This window comes from Gobius niger (assembly GCF_951799975.1).
Source record: "Gobius niger genome assembly, chromosome: 1".
In the NCBI taxonomy this organism is placed as follows: domain Eukaryota; kingdom Metazoa; phylum Chordata; class Actinopteri; order Gobiiformes; family Gobiidae; genus Gobius; species Gobius niger.
In genome coordinates this window covers 5844694-5861493 of record NC_136852.1, presented here as the reverse complement: position 1 = coordinate 5861493, position 16800 = coordinate 5844694, and the positions used below count along the sequence as shown (strand labels likewise).

Genomic DNA, 16800 nt, shown 5'->3' with positions numbered 1-16800 from the left:
TCACTGGGCGACGCGCTGAAAGACTGGAGCAGTTAAAGGGCCGATAAAGGAGATATGATGCAAGGCGTTTGAAACCAGGCCTGCTTCATATTAACGACACGACGCAGATAATCCGGGCAGGGGCTCTTATCTTTATGACCTTCAGGGGCCAAACTTTTTCAGAACAAAGCACTCTGGGGTCCATTTTATCTACTGTACTTCAATCTAATCAGACCAGCAGATAGATGCTTTGTAGAGGAGATCATTTGAGCACGGAAATGATCAGTAATTATCTCCCTCCTCTATAAAAAGTCCCGGATTTTTAATCACGCTGTGGTACTTGGTATAGAGTGGAAAATTAGAGGCAGAAGCAAGTCCAATATGATGCTACATTAATGCCCAGCAATTATATTTTAAAGGACCTATATGATGCAAAATTGACTTTTTGGAGCTTTTAACCATGTTGTCATGATATTTCCGTCTCAAAAACAACAACAACTGAAGTAAAAACAAACACACCCCCTGAGCGTCTGAACAGATGACATGTTTGCACTGGAAGTTGTGAAGAAGGAGCTCGTTCTAACCTACTCTGGACACGCCTGGTCTTTTTTCTTACCTAACGATAATGTCACGGAGAAAAGCGTGTTTGGCTGCAATAGGACAGGACCTTTATTCAAACTTCCTTAAGAAGAGGCCACTCGCCAGAAGTAGTTTTTTCTCTCCGTGAGTCAGCGACTATCAGCCAAAATAGTGTTTTTCTGTGACTGTCTCTGATGGATGTTTGATGAACCTTCACCAGAATCAAAGTGGATTCACTTTTATAACCATCATGAGCCCCATAATGTGATGGAGCGGCCAGGACAGAGCAGTGAGTCAATCAAAACGTGTGTTAGCGTGTGTGTTAGCGTGTGTGTTAGCGTATGTGTTAGCGTGTGTGTTAGCTTGTGTGTTAGCTTGTGTGTTAGCGTATGTGTTAGCGTGTGTGTTAGCTTGTGTGTTAGCTTGTGTGTTAGCGTATGTGTTAGCGTGTGTGTTAGCTTGTGTGTTAGCTTGTGTGTTAGCGTGTGTGTTAGCGTGTGTGTGTTAGCGTGTGTGTGTTAGCGTGTGTGTGTTAGCGTGTGTGTTAGCGTGCGTGCTAGCCATTTATGAAGCTGTGTTGCAGATGTCAACTCCTTCTAACTGCATCGTGAAGTAACTTCACTTATTGCTGTGGTATTTATAATTCTATTACTGCTAAAGTTGTACGAGCGGAGAGAGGGGGCGGAGTTAACTGAATCCAAGCGTCTTGTCTTAAGGGTTTGCAAAATACCCCCAGAAAATACTGATATTTCTCACAAATAAATAGTACTCTATAGTGGTAGAGGGACAATGCCTATAGTTTACTTTGGGATGGCAAAAATAGCATGATACAAATCTTTTAACGCCACAAATGCAGAAGAAGTAAATAAATTGTTAAATTAAAAATATTTTGTGAAAATTAATTTCTTAAGATTTGCAAACATTTCATTAAACAGAGGAGCAAAAAAAATGTGGTAAATTGCCGCCAAAGCTGCTCCTGAATGTGTTTTAGACCACGCTGAAGTGTGAGGTTTACATTGAGTGGCGTTCCTCATATAGTATTCTGAGGAGGTTTAAAGAGGCGCACGGGCTGATGCTGGGACGCATCAATCCCAGTGTCTAATGGAGACAGATGTCCCGTCAGGACCCGGGGAAACAGGGACGCGCCACACGGATGTTCACCGACTGCAGCTCATGTGTCACTGTGGGCTCCGAAGACTCACTCACACTCCCTGCTCTTCAAGTGTGATTCTCTGACAGTTTCAGACGACAAGACGATAGATGACTAAGATAGATCACTTTGTACATTCATCACTTCACATTATCAACTACTGCAACAACATCCATGCTCAAACTTCCATCTGATACATATTTTTTGGCTGATAATGAGAATATGTTAGGCCTTACCAGGTGCAGTTACAGCCACAGAACTCGCTGTAGTTTAGTGATTAAAAAGCTCCATAACGATTATTGAGATTTATCAAAGCTGAAATAGTGTTTTTGATTCAATGTTGATAATTGACTAGCTCTGTCTAACATACAAGTCTGGTTTTAGTCACACTGAGCAAAGGTAAAAGGTAAAGGTGCTTTGTCATTATACAACAACTGTACAACGAAAATATAGTACGAGTAGGGCTTGTACAAAATATTGTTTTGCAATATACAGTGCCTCTCGAAAGTACTAATACACCGTGAACTTTTGCACTTTGTGTCATGTTTGCTACCATAAACATAAATATCTTATTTTTGAATTTTTTACTGAAAGTTCACACACAAGGAACAGACTGAACTGTGAAGTGAAAGCAAAATTATACATGATTCTGTCATTTTTAAAAAGATAGAAAAACGAAAAGTGGGGCGTGCATAAGTATTCATACAGCATGAATGAATACTTTGAGGAACCCCATTTTGCTGCAATAACAGCAGTAAGTCTTTTGGGTCTGACTCTACAAGATTTGTACATCTAGAGACTGACATTTTAGCTCATTCCTCTTTACAAAACAGCTCAAGATCTGTGAAATTAGAAGGAGAGCGTTTGTGAACAGCAGTTTTCAGGTCTTTTCACTGATTTTCAATAGGATTTAGGTCAGGACTTTGACTGGATACATCCCATCGTATTGGAAGCCAGATATTGCAATACTTTTGATACTCAACTACTCATCCTATAAAAAGGATGAAATTGTTTTGGATTTAAACAGGCCACAGGTTTTTCCATACTGAGATTTGTTCTTACCTGAGCTTAGACGAGACCGCACAGTAATATCTTCATTTACATATAGTTCCCCTTTTTATCCGCAAAATTGTTTAATTTTGTGTAACTATACTTGGATCATGTAACTCTTCATATAACCGTATTTAAAAAAGGAAAACGTGGAAGAGCTTGGTCGCTTCAGACTTCACCCCCGTTTGGCCCCATAGCGGAGAGGAGGAGAGGCCAAACGCTAACAACATCTTTGGTCTTTTTGCATGACTGAGTGCACGCATGAAGACCAGACAGGTATGCATCAACTCATCTAAACTCAGGTAAGAACATATCAGTATGGAAAAACTGTGGCCTGTTCCTTTAAAGTTGATCTGGTCAAAACCTGCATTGGTGCTGAACGGTTCAAACCAAAGAAGATACTTTTAAAATGACTTAGACATCGGGTAAAACATTTTGAAAACTGCAAATGGCAGACTGATTGAGACAAAGTATTGCAGTCATGAATTATATGTATTATATCGTAGCAAAAGTTCTATAAAAGCATCTTCTTTTCCAATTTAAAAATACATTACATTTAGGTGTTTTATTCATGGCCCATAATAAGACACTTATATTTTACTAATACTTGTAGTTTGCACATTTCCTAACTATTTGCATCTTCTGAGTTTTCTTAAGAGCCGTTGTAACAAGGGCCAATAAAGCCTTATGGTTTATCTAACCTGCTCTGGTCCTGGTTATATAATACCTTAGTGTGGGCTCAAACAAAGCTACTACAATACTAATCCCTCACACAATAGCTGCATGTATTCGTGAAACTGCCATGAAAAGTGTTGGAAGTAGATTCTTAAAACAGCTTTGGCTCCGCGCCTGGATCATCGAGAGCATTTGGAGAAACATCAGAGCTGTGACCTCAGCGACGCTGCACTCGAGTGGAGTGAGAAACAATTAGAAAACCAAAGTTGTTAAATTATAGACTTACTTTGCGCGAAAGTATGCAGCGATGATTTACAATTGCAGCTTATTATACAGTGGCTCGGGTCCAAGAGTTAAGGCAAAAAACTAAAAGGTGGCTGTGGATAAGAGCTCAGAAATAGCACCAAATATTGAAGAGTAGGGACTAAAAAAAAACATTATCTACAAATGTGCTGCACAAGAAGGTACAAAGTGCATTTGTGAGATACCGTCTCCAAATCAGTGCTTCCTTTACTCAAACATTCAGCTTATGTCAGTGTTTCTCAAAAAGAGAAACATCATGAGGCTTAGCACAAGTACTTGTTTTTGCTTTACCTTTAACACAATACACAACTTGGTAACACTTTATTTCACAGTACCCATTACATTGTACCTAACTAAATTTAGTACAATGTAAAGTGCTCTGCAAGAATGTGTAATAACTTATATGGGGTAAATACACAATGTAATAATATGTATTTGTCGTTTGTAGGTGCATAATGTAATAAGACATAACTCTAACCCTAACCTTAAAGCAGAACTAAGTAACTCATGCCCCTATAGGCCATGAGCGCAACTGCAGGTGTCGTAGCAAGTTGCGATTTTTGAACTTATTATTTGTCCGTGAGAGTAAATACTGCACTGACAGAAAAGACAAAGGGAAAGAGGGATATTGTACATCCAATTATACAATGGAAATATTTTTTTCACTCAAAGTTGGCTGGAAATACTGTTTAAGTGACGCTAGTCCACAGTCAGCTTTGTCCATTAGCATGTTAGCTTCTTCTTCGTGATTCTGTTAGTGTGTATTGGAGGCGCCGACCCGGTGGCAGTCAAGTTGCAAGCATGGTTTTCTGGCCAGAGACACCAGGGGAGATGAGAGACCCCCCAATCATCACATTAACACTAGTATTACCCCCAGAGGTACTACGGAAAGGTTTTATTAAGGTAAACAAGTTACTTAGTACTGCTTTAATACATGCTCGTACAAAGAAACAGGGTCACTCAAATTTCAAATTGCTATTTTCTGGTCCAAACTCATCGCATTTACAACATCAAAATTTGTCACAGGGAGTTTAAACCTGGTTTCACAACTTTCAGGAAAACTGTCACTTCACTGTAAAAAAAAAATGCTAGCCTGACATTTTATGACTGTTTAAAAGGCTTTAAAACCAGTGTGTTTTTTTTGGGATAAATGTCTGTTTTTACCATATACTAAAGGACAAACTAATTTTCCAATTTCATTTTCCAATAACAGAAAATGAAAAAATCACGGATAGCTCCTTTAATCCCAACCCTTGGGCCTCGTCTCCTATTGCATTATGTACCTACAAAATACTAATACAAGTTATTCCATTGTGTATCTAACCAATAGGTACAAGTTATTACAGATTGTTACACAGCTCATTACATTGTACTAAATTTAGTTAGGTACATAAGGACAAAGGGGTACGTGAGAATAAAAAGGTGAGGAACCACTGGCTTATGTTACAATTACTCGGGATGAACGATGCAAACCGACTTCTCTTACAAACTACACGATGCTGCCAACTTTAAATGTAATATTCCCCACCTTTTAAACGTACAACATGACGAGTACAACCGTCCCCAAACAAACCGAGTCCCACAAACTGACCAACTGTGGGCAAAATCTGCTATGTTTGTTTTTAAAGGGCAGCATCCTCCATAGAGTTACATAAGAGTCAGCAAAAGAGCTGCAGGAACAACTCCACTAACTCTCTGTTGCGGAGTCTGACTCACCTTTCAGATGGCCTGTTCTCGCTTCATTCTCTTCGTAGCAGAAAAAAACACTGACGAAAACGTAAACAAACATCCGCCGCCGATTCAGATCGCTTTAAAAACCTTCTACGCTGCAAAACACGTCCAACAAGGTCCTCCGCAAACTCCAACCAGCCGATCGCGACTGCAGACCAGTACTGCTGTTTGCATGTTATTTACTCAACACTTGGCGAAAACAAAGGGACGCCTTGAAGTATTTACTTTACAAATGTTAAGTGCGCGCGTGGGACCGGACGCACAAAAGGGCGGCTATGGAAGGGTTAAAATATGCACATCGGACAAGTCATCTGGGCATCTGCGCGACACAACTGTACACGCACGCCGAACAAAGTGCCCATTGGGGAGGAAAAGCCAACGCATTATCACATGAATGCGGTCATATGAATGCGAGGCTTTCACAGAGCGCTGCCATGTTGATCTAACATCTGGGATCTGACAGGGATCTGCAGAGCGGAGAGGAGGACGAGTGGATGATCCAAGAGAAATCAAAGTTTTTTTTTTTTTTTAGGTCAGATAGTGTCAAGCAATAATCTGACTTCTGACGTCTTATTGTCAGAGACGTCAGACGTCTTATTTGAGGCAACCAGTCTGCGCCATCGGCCCCTCCGACCACCACCAACCACTCACTCACACACTATATTCGCTAGGCTTCCTGGTGTTCCCAAACGGTCTCCCCTCCAAGTCCTCCCAGTCCCTGCCTGCTTAGCTTCCAAGGTCTAAGGCCAAGGTCAAGGTCGGGCGGCACGGTAGCACAGCGGTTAGTGCTCTCGCTTCACAGCTAGAAGGTCCGGGTTCGATTCCCACCTGGACGGGGCCTTTCTGTGTGGAGTTTGCACGTAGGTTTCCTCCGGGCGCTCCGGTTTCCCCTACCACTGAAAACATGCACAATAGGCCAGGGTGAACGATGTGCGTGAGTGAATGTATGGTGGTGTCAGAGGGTCCGTTGGCGCAGACGTGTGTAGTCGCTTCTTACAGTCTCCCCCAGGGGAAACTGAAGCTACAAACGTAGCTTTCCACCACCGAGTATGGAGTATGGAGTGAATGTACAATTGTCTCATGTAAAGCGCTTTGTGACTATATGTCTGTGAAAGGCGCTATATAAATAAAGATCTTCTTCTTCTTCTTCTTCTTCGTCTAACGGGATTGGGCAGAGTAAATACTACGCTAAAAGACAAAGGGACAGAGGGATATTTTACATCCAATTACACAATGGAAATAATTTTTTTCACTCAAACTTGGCTGTAAATACTGTTTAAGTGGTGCCAGCCCGCAGTTAGCTTTGCCCGTTAGCCTGTTAGCTTCTTCTTCGTGATTCTATTAGTGTGTATTGGTTGCTGCGGTCCGGTGGCAGTCAAATTGCAAGGGTGGTTTTGTGGCCAGAGACACCAGGGGGAGATGAAAGACCCTCCAATCATCCCATAAACACTTGTATTACCCCCACAGGAACTACGGAAAGGATTTGTTAAAGTAGGTTGTACTGCTTTAAAGGGGCTTGATGCAAGTTCGCCATTTTATACTCACTACTGCCACCTCAGGCCATACGTGTAACTGCACCTTCTATATTAAACTCGTGCATGATGGTAATTCGGACCTGAAGTAACATCTTTTTGAGTGACAGTGCAGGATTTTAGAGGCAGTTGCGGTGAACAGGTCTGGGCTCATTATAAACATTAGGACATGGCTGGAACATGTAGGGGGAGGAAAATACTGTACTTACTTTGAACATTTTTAAACTCTGTAGAGTCCCTGTAAACAATATTGTTGTTATATCCAAGACTGTGTGCTGCAATTTGGTCTCATTCCAAGCAGGAGACGGGAAAGAGCAGAACAGAGATGGTCAGAAAACATGTTGGAACGTGGCCCACAGCTTGACACGCAGTATGTGACAACAAAGGTGCTCAGGTTACTCGCTCTGGGGCAGGCGGGAGCTTCGCCCCAGCGGAGGGCTGATGCACGCAAAAGAAAATGTAATTAAAGGAAAATTATATATTAGCCTTTGTTGCGTCTTACATTGGATATAAAAAAGGGCTTTGAGACTTTGTAAGACCCCATCGACACCCGGGATAACTTTGTTTTTGACTTTTGGGTAAAACTTTTTGAAATGTGTCATATGGAAAATATGTGAACTAAAAGTCTAAAATTATATTCAACTGCGCTGGGCCATTTCGCCTCTACAATCGTGGACCATCATCGTTTACACACACGAGGCTTTCAAAATGTCGACTGGACCAGGTTGAGCAGAAGACATCGAATGTAGAGGGTGGGGCGACCCCCCGGCCCGCTAATCGTTGGCCCAGTGTCCCTGAGGGTTTAAAAGGCCGTGCCTAATTTTGTTTGTCCTCTCTCTCCTCTTCCCTCCACCGGATCGCTCGGTGAATCATCCTCCCAAACACTCTATTTTTGCACATGTAACAAATAAGACATGTATATTTTGATTCTCTGTGGTCTCTCCCTCTTTGTTGTGGTTTGTTTGAGCCGTAACAATGGGAACAAGAAATACAGCAGGTGGGTTTACGGCAGCGCTGACCTTAAATAACACTATAATCTCACGTTGGACAACAAATTCAAGATTTCTGAAGATAGAAGCCACAAGGCCGGATTTATGCAGGGGCTTACAAGGGCTGAGCCCTGGGGCCCAGCAGGTAGAGGGGCCCCTGGGCATAAGGAGAAGAATGTGTGCTCAGTGCGGGCTTTCAAATTGGCTCCCTCTCTCTTTGCAGACCTACATGTGTACGGCTTTAGCAGAGGACGCTATACCCGAGACTAAACCAGGACTAAACCAGGACTAAACCAGGACTAAACCAGGACTAAACCAGGACTAAGCCAAGACTAAACCAGGACTAAACCAGGACTAAACCAGGACTAAACCAGGACTAAGCCAAGACTAAGCCAGGACTAAAGCAGGACTAAGCCAGGACGAAGCCTAAACCAGTTCCAAACAAGGTCTGAGCCATTTTCATTGCATTGCCGCTGGGAAACAAATATCTACCTATTGGTTTGTTAAAATGCACCAAATGCACCAATAAAATGAAAAAAATCTCTGTGGCAGGACCCCCATATCCCCCTTTTAAATGTGTCCCCCACCAGTCTGGTAAAGGTTCTTCTGCAAAGGCCACGGAGCCCAATTTGGGGTCATTATGTTTTTTGTTTTTTTTCACTAATTTGTCATTTTTTAAACTAGTACTATGTTTAAGAAGTTACTTTTGCATGTTATCCTTTCATTGTAGAGAGAGAAATCCAACAGACATACAGTATAAATACAGATGCTGTGAATGCGCCATATATTAGCAGCACAGTAGCGCAGCGGTTAGTGCCTCCGCTTCACAGCTAGAAGGTCCCGGGTTCGATTCCCACCAGGACGGGGCCTATTTGTGTGGAGTTTGCGTAGGTTTCCTCCGGGTGGTCAGGTTTCCCCTACCACTAAAAAACATGTGCAATAGGTGGATCCTCCAGCCAGGTGATTCTGACCATCAGCCTGGCTCCACATGATGGAGATGGGTCCTCGGGCGCGGCACTGCCGTCGACCACTGCTCCTTACAGGTCGCCCCAGCGGCATCGAAGGATGGGTTAAATGCAGAGGACAAATTTCCCTACGGGGACAATAAAGTATACAAACAAAGAAATAAATACATTTAAAAATGTGATTGAGTATATGGGGGGCCCTGAAAAAAATTCAGCCTCGGGGCCCATTTTACATAAATCCGGCCTTGGGAAGCCAATCATCCTGTAAAGTAAACCCAGTCGAGATGACAATATTTGAAATGGAAAACTTCGACGTTTGTTTAGTATTTCAACATCTGTAGAAGGTAAATTTTAAAGCAATAATATTTTTCTCTACGTTTGTTCTTTTATTGTCTATTCTGGTTTTCACACATTGGTATAAGCCGTGAAAAAAACACACCGTTGTATAACAAATGTGAGAATCGTTGACTAAATACGGCAGCGTCTCTTTCCTCGTTTTTGGGACATGACTTCCACGGAGTCCTTGTTGAGCCCAGCACTATCGCGGCTTCATTACACAAACAGCGCCGTCCGCACCTGCCAGGGGAGGAAGGGCAATTACCGGACTCGCCGTGCACAATATCACGCGGGGGGGCGGCGGCTGCGGCGGGCACTGCCAGAATACAGAATGCCAAACCAACTCGACACCTCTGAAGTCACCCGGGAGAAGCATCGCCTTTCAGCGCGCTCACCTGCACAGCGCGGCCGATATGAGAGCGAGATAAAGGCACGGTGCCAGCTGTGGATGACAATAGGCGAGTGGCGGCAGCAGGCGGATGTAAAAGGTGCATGTGCAGGGGCGGTGCAGAGGGAGGGGTGAAACGGGGAGCGAAGATGGGCAACAAAAGTGGGCCCCCAAATCGTCATTACAAGCAGGACACACGGCACACTTCTGCTTTTAAAATGGCAGTACAAAATTAAAAGATATTTCAGTATTTTTTACATAGGGCCTCCTTTCCTAGTTATCCAGAGTGTTGCTGGTACCTGGAGATATTTTTTTTGTAGTTCATGCAGTTCTTATGTTTGAAGAGTTTTGTGGAGCTAGGCTAGTGCAAAGGCTAGTGCATTTCTATGGTATCAGCTAGCCTGCATTAAAAACAGTCTGACCCGCTCCACAGAGCACCTGAGGCAAATCACTCACAACACCAGACTAACCATATAAATGTCTGTGTCCATAGAATAATTTTAACCATTTTGCATTTAAAACACCTTATATTTGAGCAGCATCAGCTTCGTGGTTGTATAAGCTACACGGCGGCGGAGTGATCTGCTAGAAAATAGTCCCTCAAAATGCGATTCCAAAAAATTACACAGACATTTATACGGTTATTCTGGCGTTATAAGTGATTTGCCTCAGGTGCACTGTGGAGCGGGTCAGACTGTTTTTAATGCAGGCTAGCTGATACCATAGAAATGCGCTAGCCTTGCATTAGCCTAGCGCCACGAAACTCTTCAAACATAAGAACTGCATGAAGTACAAAAAAATATCTCCAGGTACAGCAACACTCTGGATAACTAGGAAATGAGGCCAAAAATCCTGAAATATCCCTTTAAAGAAAAGAAGATGTCTTGTCATATTTTGAACTGCTTAGCCTTAGGGGTTGCCAGATCATGTGTAAGGCTGGGCACCGTTTATGATTTTTTTTTTTTTTTTTTACTGTTATACCGGCACTTTAACAATACTTGGTTAACAATACCAATACTTTTTTTGACTTGACTAAAATATTTCTCATATCTGAGACCTAAAAATGTCTTCTTCTGAAACACCGAATAGGCACCAAGAGCCCCCCCACACCTGTAGAGGCACTACAGGGAACAGGGAAGGGGCAAACAAGGAGGTATCCGGGCAAGACTCACAGCTAAGCCACACATGCCTTATATTGTTCTGACTAATGGATGTTCATTGGAGAATAAAACAGCTGAACTGTTAAGCGCTACCCAGACGATGGTGAAAGACTCTAGTGGAGCGGAGGGAGCTACGCAGGAGGAAGAGGAAGGAGGAGGTGGGGCTGATCAGTGCAGGACACCACGCTCGGAAACAGGGATAAACCGAGGAGGGGCTGCACCGTTTCAGAGGATCAGAGGAGACTGAAGGCAGACAGGTTTCCTCAACCTCCAGAAACATGCTGGTCAGGTTGGCCCACAGTAGCGGTATTTGTCATGTAGAATCATAAAACAGAACAATAATCTGTATATAATAATAATACTGCCACCTCAGGTCTTAAGCGTAACTGCAGCTTCTATATTAAGCTTGTGCATTGATTCATACACATTAGGACATGGCTAGAACATGTAGCTGGATGAAAACACTTAGTTTTAATATTTTTAAACTCTGTATAGTCCCTTTAATGCTGCCCCTGGACCCCACAGGCATCAAAACTTGGTCTTTAAAAATCTTTTTTCTGACACCATGCTGGCATCACAGTACCCAGCCCAAATCACGAGGACTTGAAATCTGCTTCAAACAATCTAAACTGCCCCAGAGATGCATTGTGCTTATTATAGTTTGTAAAAAAAAACAATGCAGAATTTCATTGTATCGTTTAAAGGGACCAGATGCAAGTTGGTCATTTTTATACTCACTACTGCCACCTCAGGTCTTGTGAGTAACTGCAGCTTCTATATTAAGCTTGTGTATTACAGCACTAACACCTTTTTGAGTGACAGTGCAGGATTTTAGAGGCAGTTGTGGTGAACAGGTCTGAGCTCATTCTACACATTAGGACATGGCTGGAACATGTAGGGGGAGGGAAATACTTAATTGTATCATTTTTAAACTTTCGTACAGTCCCTTTAAATTGAAAACCATGGAAAACAGCAGTTGTGACACTGGGGACTAAAGAAAGACGGGTAACCACTTGTAACACGAACAAGCAATAAACTCAAAATAACTGTATTACAAAGGTGACATCCTGGATGAGTGAGAGCCCACACAAAACACCACCAGCCAAATATAATATTGGTATAAAATGAAATACTGTTGCAAGTACTGTTGTCGACCGAGAAGCAGCAGGGAATGTTACATACACTATTCCAAACACAAATTTCCCTTTCCTATTTCAGATCAAAATACGCACTTGTAAACACACGTTTCTATAACCAGATTTCTGTTGTAAACCTGAAACCAATCCAAATCCCTCATGTCTACCCCGGTGGATGGGAAACACGTTCATGTGCCGTCAAATCCCAAACGTGCCAAACGTGCCCCGTCATTGCATTTCTCGCCCAAACAGAAACGCACATTTCCCCATGTTTAGCTCGAGCCACATCAACAAGCGTCACCGAATCCGAGGCATTTCCACACAAAAAAAAGGACACATTCTCTGAGAACAGAGTGACGCATGAACGCAAACTTGGGGTCACAAGAATCCCCCCCCCCCCCTTCTCCCACCTGCAACACACGGCGTCTCCAACGACGCGCTGTAAACACGGTGCCAGTCGCGTTCAGTCAGTGACGAGCAGGTGGCGACGGCGAGCCGCGTTTATGACCTGATGCATCGTCGCCACATGGGCTTCACCGAACACCGCATTACGCAGAGCAGGGGCAGAGCAGAGCAGCACCCCCCCCCTTTAAAAACGTCCCGTCTGGGGCTTTTCCACGAGGTAGAGCGTGGATTAAAAGCCCTGTTAATCACGTTTATTCCTGTTTATCATCCTTTACATGCGGCGCGTAACGGCCACACGTGATGCTTTTTTTTTTTTTTACCCCAGCAGGAAAATCCAATCTAACTAAGCATAAAACTAGGGATTCCAAGGTCTCTGGCTCGCGATGCAGCAGCCGTCACCTCTCATAAACTTGCCTGATTGAACGACGCGGTCAAGCGTGTTGTTTGGCGCGAGGACCAAGCGGGAACATTTTTTTTTTTTTTTTTTTTTCTTTTACTATATTGCTTTAATCCCGCGGTAAACTCGCTCGGAGGTGGAAAGGATTTGGTACTTACGTGCGTCCTGCGTGGCCGTGCGCATCGTGCATCATGTCCTCGAGTGCGAAGCCCCGGCGTTACGGGCGATGTTAGCGGGGCGAGCGCGCGGCTGTGGCGGGACTGGAGAGGCTGGAGAAGAGGGTGATGCGCTGTTGCTGCTTCTACGGGAGGAACAGGAGCAGCGGCGGACCATGCGTGTTGTATCCGCGGAGAGGAGTGGGAGGGGCGGCTCGGTGCTGCTGCTGCTGCCGCTGCTGGGAGACTGCGTGCCAAGTGGATCATGAGAATGCCACTTATTTACGCGCGCGGCCAATCAAAATCGGGTTACCACACAACACTGCTGAATCAGGGAAGGATTTCGGGGGGTTTTGTAATTGGGAGTGACGTGAAATTGCGCGTAAGCTTTGAAAGGCTGCGTTAACGGCCACCTGAAGAAAGAAGCAGTAAAGGTGGGACAAGTTATGATGTGGTGTGCAGTGTTTGGAATAACGCCGTTTAAAAGAACGGCGTTAGGTAACGGCGTTATTTTTTCAGTAACGGAGTAATCTAATTCATTACTCTCCTCGTCGTTACAACGCCGTTATCGTTACTGGGTAAACAAAGTGGCACGTTACAATTGGGCAGAATGAAGCGCCGCGGTGTCAGCATGGGGAGAGCAGTGGAGAGGGTGGGCGGAGTCTGACGGAGCAGAACACGCACATCTGACTGTCCGTGCAGAGTACTGAATCGCGCTCTCTGCTCCATAAACTACTTGTGTCCCCGACCCGCGGCTTGTCATCCCCACAGCGCGGTGCAGCCGCAGGGGAGAATCAAGTTGGTGATCATTGATCAGTAGTGTTGGAACTTATTTTTAACCCAAAGACGCAGTGGACGCGGTGGAGACACGTCTTTCTCCCTCTCTCTCTCAGCGCCTTTCTTCTTCCTCTCTCCCCGCTCTCCGCTCCATAGAACAGTGCAAGGCCACTAACCCTCTGGGGCATGTAAACTTATATTTGCTGTCGATTGTTTCACGGAGAGATATCATGCTTGTGCGTAAAGTCTGCCCTGATCGTTGGCACATGTTACTCTTGTTCCTCCCCATTCTCTTTGAATACGGCCATATTCCTACATTAATAAAACAGCGGCGCAAATACAATACCACTCAGTCACAGGGGCCTCCCCCACTCACCCCCCATTCAGTTCATTCAGTTACTATGAACATCTTTGAACATCTTTGAACACCTGTCTGTTCTAACCATTTCAATTGACTTGTGAAAACAGCAACAACAAAAAAACAAAATTCTTTGACACATAGCAACACAAATAGTTACTTTCCCTGGTAACGAGTTACTTTTATTATAGAGTAATTCAGTTACTAACTCAGTTACTTTTTGGAACAAGTAGTGAGTAACTATAACTAATTACTTTTTAAAAGTAACGTTCCCAACACTGGTGGTGTGGCATGACAAATGTAAAGTTTGATTACATTAAAGCCACACTGCGTAACATTGTGGGTTATATTGTTGTATAAATCATCCTCACAGAGACCAGCCACACACAGAGAATGCTGTTTTGGCAGAGGGTAATCTAAGAATGGATTTGGATGAGGACTTTGGAGCCCCCCTCCTGGAACCGCCACCTTAACGTGGTGGAGGGGTTTGAGCACCTCTGTTGTCGGGGGCCTCGTGCCCCTGGTAGGGTTTCCCAGGGCAAACAGGTCCTAGGTGACGGGTCAGACAAAGAGCGGTTCAGAAGCCCCTTATGAGAGACCAACAGGCCCGGTCAGAAACATGAGGTCCTTCTGTGGACCCACCACCTGCAGGAGGAGCCATAAGGGGCTGGTGCAATGTGATTTGGGCAGCTCCAACAGCTGCCCCCACGACCCGGCAACGGACAAGTGGAAGAGGATGGATGGATGGATGGATGGATGGATGGATGGATGGATGGATGGACGGATGGACGGATGGACGGATGGACGGATGGACGGACATTGGAGCCTAATGGTGTGTTCCATTTGTCCTCGAAGGTCTTAGCACTGAGCGGGGAAAGAGTCTCGGTGATCCAGTTGTCGGACATTTTAATGACAGTGCAACAACTAATTTAAAGGAATAGTTCACCGTTTTCTCCATACGTTGATATGTGCTTACCTGAGCTTAGACGAGCTGATGCGTATCCGTGGAAGAGCTTGCTCGCTTCCAACTTCACCCCCCTTTGGAGCTATAGGAATACGTTGGGAGAGGCCAAATGCTAACAACGTCTTTGGTCGTTTTGCCTGACTGAGGGCACACACAAAGACCAGACAGGTACGCATCAACTCGTCTAAGCTCAGGTAAGAACATATCTCAGTGTGGAACAACGGTGGCCTGTTCCTTTAAGCTATGAAGCTGGTCAAAGCTAAACAGTGTGGTTATATTTATAATGCTACAAATAATGGGCGTTAGCATTGTTAGCATCGTGAAGCAAACAGTAGGCCTACATTTTGTAACCGTAGGCTTAACTCCTTCGCAGAAGCCAGGGGTGGATCTAGAATAAAAATCACGGGGTGGCAAGCAGGGTCAGGGATCATTTCTGGGGTGGCAACACATTTTAGAATCTTTCCGTTTAGATGCAGCTGAGCCGCCCAAAAATATATACAAATAGTAGCATTGTCCATTATATAAGTAGGGGGTTTCTAACTTTCAAGTTTTGTTAAAAAAAAAAAATGGCCAACTGGCTCTTTATTGAGCTTTAGAGAGACTAGATGCAAATTGGTCATTTTATGCTCACTACTGCCACCTCAAGTCTTACGTGTAACTGCAGCTTCTATATTAAGCTCGTCATGAAAGCACTAAAGACCCGAAGTAACAATGTTTTGAGTGACTGCAGGATTTTAGAGGCAGTTGTGGTGAACAGGTCTGAGCTCATTCTACACATTAGGACATGGCTGGAACATGTACAGAGAGGAAAATACTTAATTTTAACATTTTTAAACTCTGTATTGTCCCTTTAAGTTTAGCTATATAAGTTGTTTAAGTTGTTGTCAAAAAACTACTGAGAGTAAGCCTCTGTGAGCACCAAGTAGCTTCTGCCACCTCGTGCCACCCCTCTAGAGCCGCCTCTGGCAAGAGCTCAGTGACAGACAGCGAGTGGGCAGTAGAGAACAACTCAAGGGTTAAGTTAAAGAAAATAACTTAACCCTTGACTACTAAATAAAAAAATATAGCAGTCGGGTGATTTTATTTACTGCTTACAGATGTGTCGCTTTATTTTTTGCCCCAACTCGGGGCTTGTGAGGATCGTCCGACTTCCCCAGTGGGAAACCCGACATCAGGGGTCATTCCCGTTGACATGACCCACTTGTCTGTCTTCCGAGAACAAATGGAACACACCTTAAAGGTCATATTTAGCTGCCTTTAGTCAACATCTCCATGGAGACGAGCTGGAGATGTCCCGCCCCCAGGAAAGTTTCAGTCAGTCAGAGTCGCTCACAGCAACCACACATTTGTTTGGTCTTTTTTCCCTGTATTAAATTCGATCATAAATAATATAGTTGTAGCTTGTGTTGTATTCTACTTGTTGAGTGAAATGTCACGCAGTGTGGCTTTAAGACCACCCTTGAAACGTTTCATTCGCTGTTTTAGACTAAAGCCACACATAGACCTAGCTACCGAAACGTTGGAGCACTTGTAAATAAAATCTCCCTTTTTCTCTGCAAGTTTACAGTGTGTGAGAGATTTTTCACAGTTTTATATACGAGCGTTACGGACGACGTCTCCTACACACCGGTTGAAAGAAACAGATGTGCGAAGTGCCTCCTCTTCAGACATGGTTTACACCCAGTTCAGTCATAATTTACTCATTTTGACCCTTTTTTTACACCTGGCTAGTCCTGACTAGTCCTCTTGTTCTAGGGCTGGTGGTACTTGG

The 16800-nt window shown here is 44.0% G+C and overlaps 1 protein-coding gene and 1 long non-coding RNA gene across 4 annotated transcripts in view; both read right to left on the bottom strand.

Annotated features, from left to right (window-relative positions):
* The window catches only part of LOC306975623 (rho guanine nucleotide exchange factor TIAM1-like), a 132460-nt gene extending 119478 nt beyond the window's left edge, over nt 1–12982 (bottom strand). For all 3 annotated transcript variants that reach the window (XM_079573232.1, XM_079573235.1, XM_079573234.1), the window contains exon 1: nt 12934–12982. The gene's annotated coding sequence lies outside the window, so the exon portion shown is untranslated. The remainder of the gene's footprint in view (nt 1–12933) is intronic.
* Nucleotides 1–16800, bottom strand: part of LOC306977227 — a 172115-nt gene that overhangs the window by 124071 nt on the left and 31244 nt on the right. The gene's annotated exons all lie outside the window — the stretch shown is intronic.